This window comes from Macrotis lagotis, chromosome X (genome assembly GCF_037893015.1).
Source record: "Macrotis lagotis isolate mMagLag1 chromosome X, bilby.v1.9.chrom.fasta, whole genome shotgun sequence".
NCBI lineage: Eukaryota > Metazoa > Chordata > Mammalia > Peramelemorphia > Peramelidae > Macrotis > Macrotis lagotis.
The window spans coordinates 195,452,793-195,459,829 of NC_133666.1; positions in this window are offsets into that span (position 1 = coordinate 195,452,793).

The window sequence follows — 7,037 nt, forward strand, 5'->3', positions numbered from 1 at the left end:
TGCACAGTGCCTTTGATCTCGTCTGATCCCTTTAACAGTCCTATGTAACAAAGTCCATGAAGTTATTAATAATCTCCAGTTCTAGATAATGAAACCTTGACAGGTTAGCAAGTAATTAATTGAGGCAAGATTTGAACTCATATCTCTATTTTCAAGGTTTAAAGTATTAAACCTTGAAAATATAAGGTTAAATCACTGGTACAAAAGTATTTATAGCAGTCCTGTTTGTGGTGGCAAAAAATTGGAAATTAAGTGAATGTCCTTCAATTGGAGAATGGCTTAGCAAACTGTGGTAATATGTATGTCATGGAACGCTATTGTTCTATTAGAAACCAGGAGGGACGGGAATTCAGGGAAGCCTGGAGAGATTTACATGAACTGATGCTGAGTGAGATCAGCAGAACCAGAAAAACACTGTACATCCTAACAGCAACATGGGGGGTGATGCTCAACCTTGATGGACTCAGTGCAACATCAGGGGCAATTTTGGGCTGTCTTCAATGGAGAATACCATCTGTATCCAGAGAAAGAATTATGGACTTTGAACAAAGACAGAAGACTATTACCATCAAATTAGAAAAAAATGAAGTTATATTATTATGTAATTTTACTATCTTTTACTTTATTTTTCTTCCTTAAGGATATGATTTCTCTGTCATCACAATCACTATCAATGTATAGCATGGAACCAATGTAAATACTAACAGAATGTCTTCTGTAGGGGGTGGGGGGAGGGAAGAAACAATGGGGGGAAATTGTAAAACCCAAAATAAATAAAATCTTTCTTAAAAAAAAAAGAAAATATAGGGTTAAAATAACATGAAAAAAATATAGGTTAGATATAAAATTTTATTATCAGTCTTTTTTTAAAAAAAAACAGGAACATAGTTTGAGAAACTTATACTTTGATACTTCTTAAATGGGTTTGGGTTTGTTTTTTTTTTGCTTTTTGCAAGACAATGGAGTTGTGACTTGTCCAAGATCACACAGCTAAGTAAGTATTAAATGTCTGAGGTAGAATTTGAACTCAGTTCCTCGTGACTCCCGGGCCTGTGCTCTATCTACTGAATCACCTAGCCCCCCCCTCCATACCTGTTTTTTATAATGATAGTGTAGTTCACTTTTACCTATATAATTACAGGATAAATAAAATTTCAAGGTGATGGACAAGAGATAATACTACACTATTATTGAATCTCAGGTAAACAGACTGAGATGGGGAGGAGTGGATTTCTTTTACTGATTTGCTCTGTTACCTCAGGCAATTTCATCACCTCCCTCTTCCCCAGTTCATATTTAAAATATGAAGATCATCTAAATGATAGCTAAGGCCCCATCTAACCCTTAAATTTATTATTTCCTCATCAGAAAACAAGAGCACACTTTTGAGAGGTATACTTCGTTATTAAATATGACTGGAGATTAATTCTACTCTTCTGGATTTTAATCTCCCTTAAAACAATACTTGGGCAGTTATGATCACCTACCCCTAATACTGCCTGTAATAATAACCTGTCCCTTTACTTAGCAATCTATATTGATTCAGTAAATATTTGAGTCTATTAAAGTAGGGGCTGCAAGCATATGACATCTAGTTATAGGCTACTTCTTCATTATAAGTATCACCCACAGTTACTAGGAGATTATATATGCGTGTGTGTGTGTGTATACACATATATGTGTATAATACATATATGCATACACACATATATATATATATGTATGTATGTATATAGAGTTTTATCTTTAACAAATGTGATGTGAATGACCTAGGTAACATCAACATAGAGAGTTTATTTAGTACATCCTGTCCTTTAGGAACTTGCCTTTGTTGATTGCCCCTAATTTCTAGTGCTCTCTTTCCCCCACTTGTATTTCATTTGAACTATTTTGTGTATGGTGTTTATTTTTATCTTTATCTGTATAGTATTTCTCTGTGTTCTTATCACCCCTTTTATTGATTCAAGCTCATAGTTCTTGGGGATTCTTTATTCTTTGTACTTTTATCTCCATTGTCTAGCACAATGCTTGATTTTAGATGTTTAATAAAAACTTGTTTTTATTATGATGCAGACATTTTGGCTAAGTTAAAGATCTATTTTTTTTTTTATAGTACTACTTTTAGTCATTTTCCTGCTCAAAACACTTCAAAGGCTTGGGACTACTACTCCCTTTCCTTTATTATGTCCTACCCTTCCTCTCTTGTCACTGCCTTTGTTTAATATCATAACTATCTCCTGGCACCATATTAGTCCTCTTAAACATCCTTAAGCCTTCCTAGCTATCCGGGAATAACCTCTCCTCAATTTGTAACACACAGAATTTAGAACTAGGAAAGTCTGAGTCTGAATAAGTCTGAGCCTACTGTGAGTGCTAGTTTGGGGAGGTAGTGTGTGTTTGTGAATTGGGGGTGGTGTGGGTGTGGGATGTGGCTTCCAGAGGCCGAAAGGACAAATGCTTTCAGTAAGGTCATACTATAACACCACTACCTGTTAGGACTATATGTAAAGATAAACATTTGTGGTAATTATGTATAATAGCAATTGTCAGTGCTAAAGTTCTTTTGCTATTTTTGGCAATACATAAGTCTAAAACCTTTTAATCTTTTGCACTTAAATTTCTTAAAAGTAGAAAAACCATTCTATATTTAATTTACTGGTAATTTCTTTTGGTCAGTTTTGCCCTTTTTAAAGATACTTCTACGGATTTTTTAACTCCAGGAATTACTTGAAAATTACTATCGATTTTTCCTCTGTAGCATGAATTTATTTTGCTTATTTTACTTATGAAGAATTACTGAAGAGCATTTTATTACAGTCTTTTCCCTTTTGCTATATGATCTATGTTTTAAGAAGCAGCAACCATGACATGAAGAAGTCTTTCTAATCTGAAATAAAATTAGCTTTGCTTGAAAGAGCAGCATTCTTTTTGTGTACTCAAGTTAATTGATACAGTAATTTAATCATTGAACTGCTGTTCACATTTCACATTTAAGTCACTTAGCTTGATTTTTTTTCTTCTTTAGACTATCTAAGCTGATGAGCATTTAAATGGATTTGTTTCCAGCATTTAAAAAATACCCACAAAAATTGATTGCATCATGACATCCATCAGATTTTATATTCAGGTTTAGTCAATTTATTTTGAAGCTTTCCTAAGGAAAAAAATCTAGATTTAATATTTATCCATGCTTTTCTTCCCCCCCCCACCAAAAATCCAGAGTAACACAATATATTTCCTTAGTTTCTTTCTTTCTTTGTGTCTTTCCCTCTTTCCCAGTCACTTTCATTACCTCCCTTCCTGTTTTTCCCATTATTACATTTTTTAACCTCAGGTTATTCTTCCTTTAAATTTGACTGATCTGTGATCACAGCACTGACCTCTACCCTTGAAAGCCTTTCAGCAACTCTCAGGGGCAATGCCTATTGTACTTTGCAAGTCAGCTGGCAGGGATTATTTCCCAGGCCCTGAAACCCATGACCTTCAACAAAAAAGGAATGTCTGCACTGCACATAAATTCCTTCAACTCAGTGATTGAAAGCCTCAGCTTTGCTACCTACCGTATGAATCAGAGTCCATGACTTCTGTGTAGAGGACAGGTAATTTAGTGCTGTGTTTAAAGCTATGTGGTCCGTGCCCATGTGGGTTAATTTACTGTTAGAGGTGAATGCGTTCCGTTTTTGGCCTCTAGATAGTGTTAATATGAAGTAAACTGAAATTTTGGAATGAGAATCTGGGGGTGGTTTTATGATGATTGGAGGGCACCTTACCTGTTATTTCCAAAGTGCCACCGACAGGGCTCTCTGTCAACATTCTCTGACTTGTCTGATTTAAGTATCCCAGAGAGAATTTCTATTGCTTCCCAAGCTCTCATTACAACAATAATGTACTGCTGATTGCTATGATAGTCAAAGAATACATTAAAAATGGAATTAAATTTAGAATGATTAATAAAAACCTTTGAATTTCTAGGTTGGCTTTTGACTTTTATTCAATGAACCAATCTATCAATTTCAAGGCCAAGTGATGGAATCTAGTAAATTTTAATATTTTCTAGAGTATCAAAAATTTAAGTTTCTGTTTTGTATGTATTTACTTAAAACAATTCAATATTTCATCTACCAAATGTGATTTTGATTTTAGAAGTGTCTCCATTGCTGTACATTTAAAGTTTCATATCAGAAACAGAACTGGTAAAAAAAATGAAAAAGAAAAGAAAAAAAATCATTGGAAACATATAGTGTTCTATGCTCTTTATCCAAATAGGATATAAATTTCGCAGTCAGAATTGTAGGGCTGCTCTGGTAATATAAGAGAAGAGTTATAATGCCGAAACCAGTACAAAATACTTAAAAAGTCAGGTTAGGAACACTATAAAATTCCACTAATGATATCACATATAGCATACTATTTTGTTCTACTTAAAGAGTTATCTGCTCTAGGTGAGAACTTCAACTCAAAGTCACGTTGAACTTTTTTGGTAAGAGAATCATCAATGCAAATAAAATCTGATCTGAAATAAATTTTTTATTGAAATTTTATTTTATTTTTGCATTTTTGCCTACATGCATAGGCAGTTTTCAATAATCATCCATTTACAAATTTATGAGTTCCATATTTTTCACCCCCTCTTTCCTTCCCCTCTCCAATGGCAGCAAACAATCTGCTAAAAGTTGTACATGTACAAACGTGCTTAACATATTTCCATCTTAGTCATGTTGTGAAAGAGGAATTAGAACTAAGGGAGAAGAAAACACAATGAGAAAGGAAAAACTTAAAAGAAGTGAACATCGTTTGCTTTACTCTACATTCAGACTCCATTTTTTTCCCCCTCTGAATTTGGATGGTTTTTTCCCATAATTAGTCTTTCAGGTTGATCTTGATCTCTGAACCTCTGGGAGGAGCTGCATTCATCATAGATCATCTCACAATGGTGTCAATGCTTACAGTGTTCTCTTGGTTCTGCTCATTTCATGCAGCATCAGTTCATGGAAGTCTAAAATCTAAGCACTCATGATTGTCCCTCTCCCCACAAAGATAGAGAAACATTAGGAAACATAAAGTGAGAGAAAAAAAAGTTGATGTAATGTTTGTTCCCACATTTGCTATTGCTGGCTGTATTTCCAACCTACACCCATTCATTCAACCCCCCCCCCCTTACCCCCTTTCTCCCATCCCTTTCTTCTCCTTTTTTTTCCTTTAGGGTAAGTTAGATTTCTATGCTATTGAGTGTGTATATAATTTCCTCTCTGAGCCACTTCTGCTGACAGTGAAGGCTCACTCATTCCCCCTCACCATCCCCCCCTTCCACTCCATTGCAAAAGCTTTTTCTTGCCTCTTTTACATGAAATATTGTAGCCCATTCTACCTCTCCATTCCCTTATTCCCAATATGTTCCTTTTTCATCCATTAACTCTTCTTTATAATGTAATATTCAGCTCCCTCAGATGCCTTGTCTATATATGCTCCTTTTAACTAATTAAAGAGAAGGGTCATATGAGTTATCAGTATCATCATCCCATGGAGGAATACAATCAGTTCAACATCATTAAATCCTGGGGGGTGGAGCAAAGATGGTGGCATGAAGGCAGCATTTCCTGGGAACTCCTTCCTCCCCAAAACTTCAAAAGCCATGAAATTATGACTCTAGCTAAAATTTAGAGGGGCAGAACCCACAGAAAGACTGAGTGATACATTTTCCCAGTCCAAGATAACATAGAAGTTCTGTGGGAAAGGTGTGTTTCACCAGGACCAGGAGTTGGAAAAAGTCTTAATCACAGGGCAACCCAGGAAGAGCTTGAAGGGGTGGGGAGAGAATTCTGCTGCACCAGAATGAGTGTAGAGGGAGGAACACTGCAGAACCTGCTGCAAGAATAGAAAGAAACCAGCCTGCACCTCTAGAGCATAGCCCACAGACAGTAAGGGTGTCAAGAGATACTGCAGAAATTTCTCTGCTCTCCCTGGGGGCAGGACTCTGCTATTTGCCCACACTCAGATCCAGGTTGCATTTTGGGCCTCCATACTAAGATAGCCGAGCAGGGCTCCTCCTTACAGCTCCAGGACAGAGGGAAGTGCTTTGGTCATCTATATATCAAAGCACAGGCAAGAGAGCATAAGACCTTGGAGGAATAAAGGTCCTAGTGGGGTGTCCCAACCCCCCCCCCCAAGCCTTGGAAGTGCTGTAAATTAGTCTTGGGCTGAGGAAATGAGTAAACAAAATAAAAAGAAGAATTTGACTATAGAAAATTACTTTAGTCACTTGGAAATTCAAAACACTTACTCAGATGATGACAAAATTAAAGCTTCTGTATCCAAAACTTCCAAGAGAAATAGAAAATGGGCTCAGACTATGAATGAGCTCAAAAAAGACTTTGAAAAGCAATTAAGGGAGGTGGAGGAAAAATTAGGAGGAGAAATGAAAGTGATGCAGAAAAATCATGAAAACCAAATCAGCAGCTTGGTGAAAGAAATACAAAAAAATACTGAAGAAAATAATGTGTTAAAAACCAGTTTAAACCAAATGGAAAAAAGCAAAACAAAAGGAAAATGAGGAGAAGAATGCTTTAAAAAAGCAGAATTGGCCAGCTGGAAAGGGAGATAAAAAAAACTCTTAAGAAAATAACTCCTTCAAATGCAGAATGGAACTGAAGGAAACTGATGGCTTTGCAAGAAATCAGGAAGAAATAAATAATTTAAAAATTATTGGGCTACCTGAAAGTCATGACCAGGAAAAGAGCCTAGACTTCATTTTTCAAGAAATAATACAGCAAAATTGCCCTGAGATTCTAGAAGCAGAGGGTAAAATAGAAATTGAGGGAATTCACTAGTCACCTCCTGAAAGAAATCCCAAAAGAAAAACTCCCAGGAATATTAAAGCCAAATTGCAAAATTCCCAAATTAAAGAGAAAATTCTAAAAGCTGCCAGAAACAATTAAACTACCAGGGCTCCATAGTCATGATTACACAGGATCTGGCAACATCTACATTAAGGGCTTGTAGGGATTGGAATATGATATTCTGGAAGGCAATAGATCTTA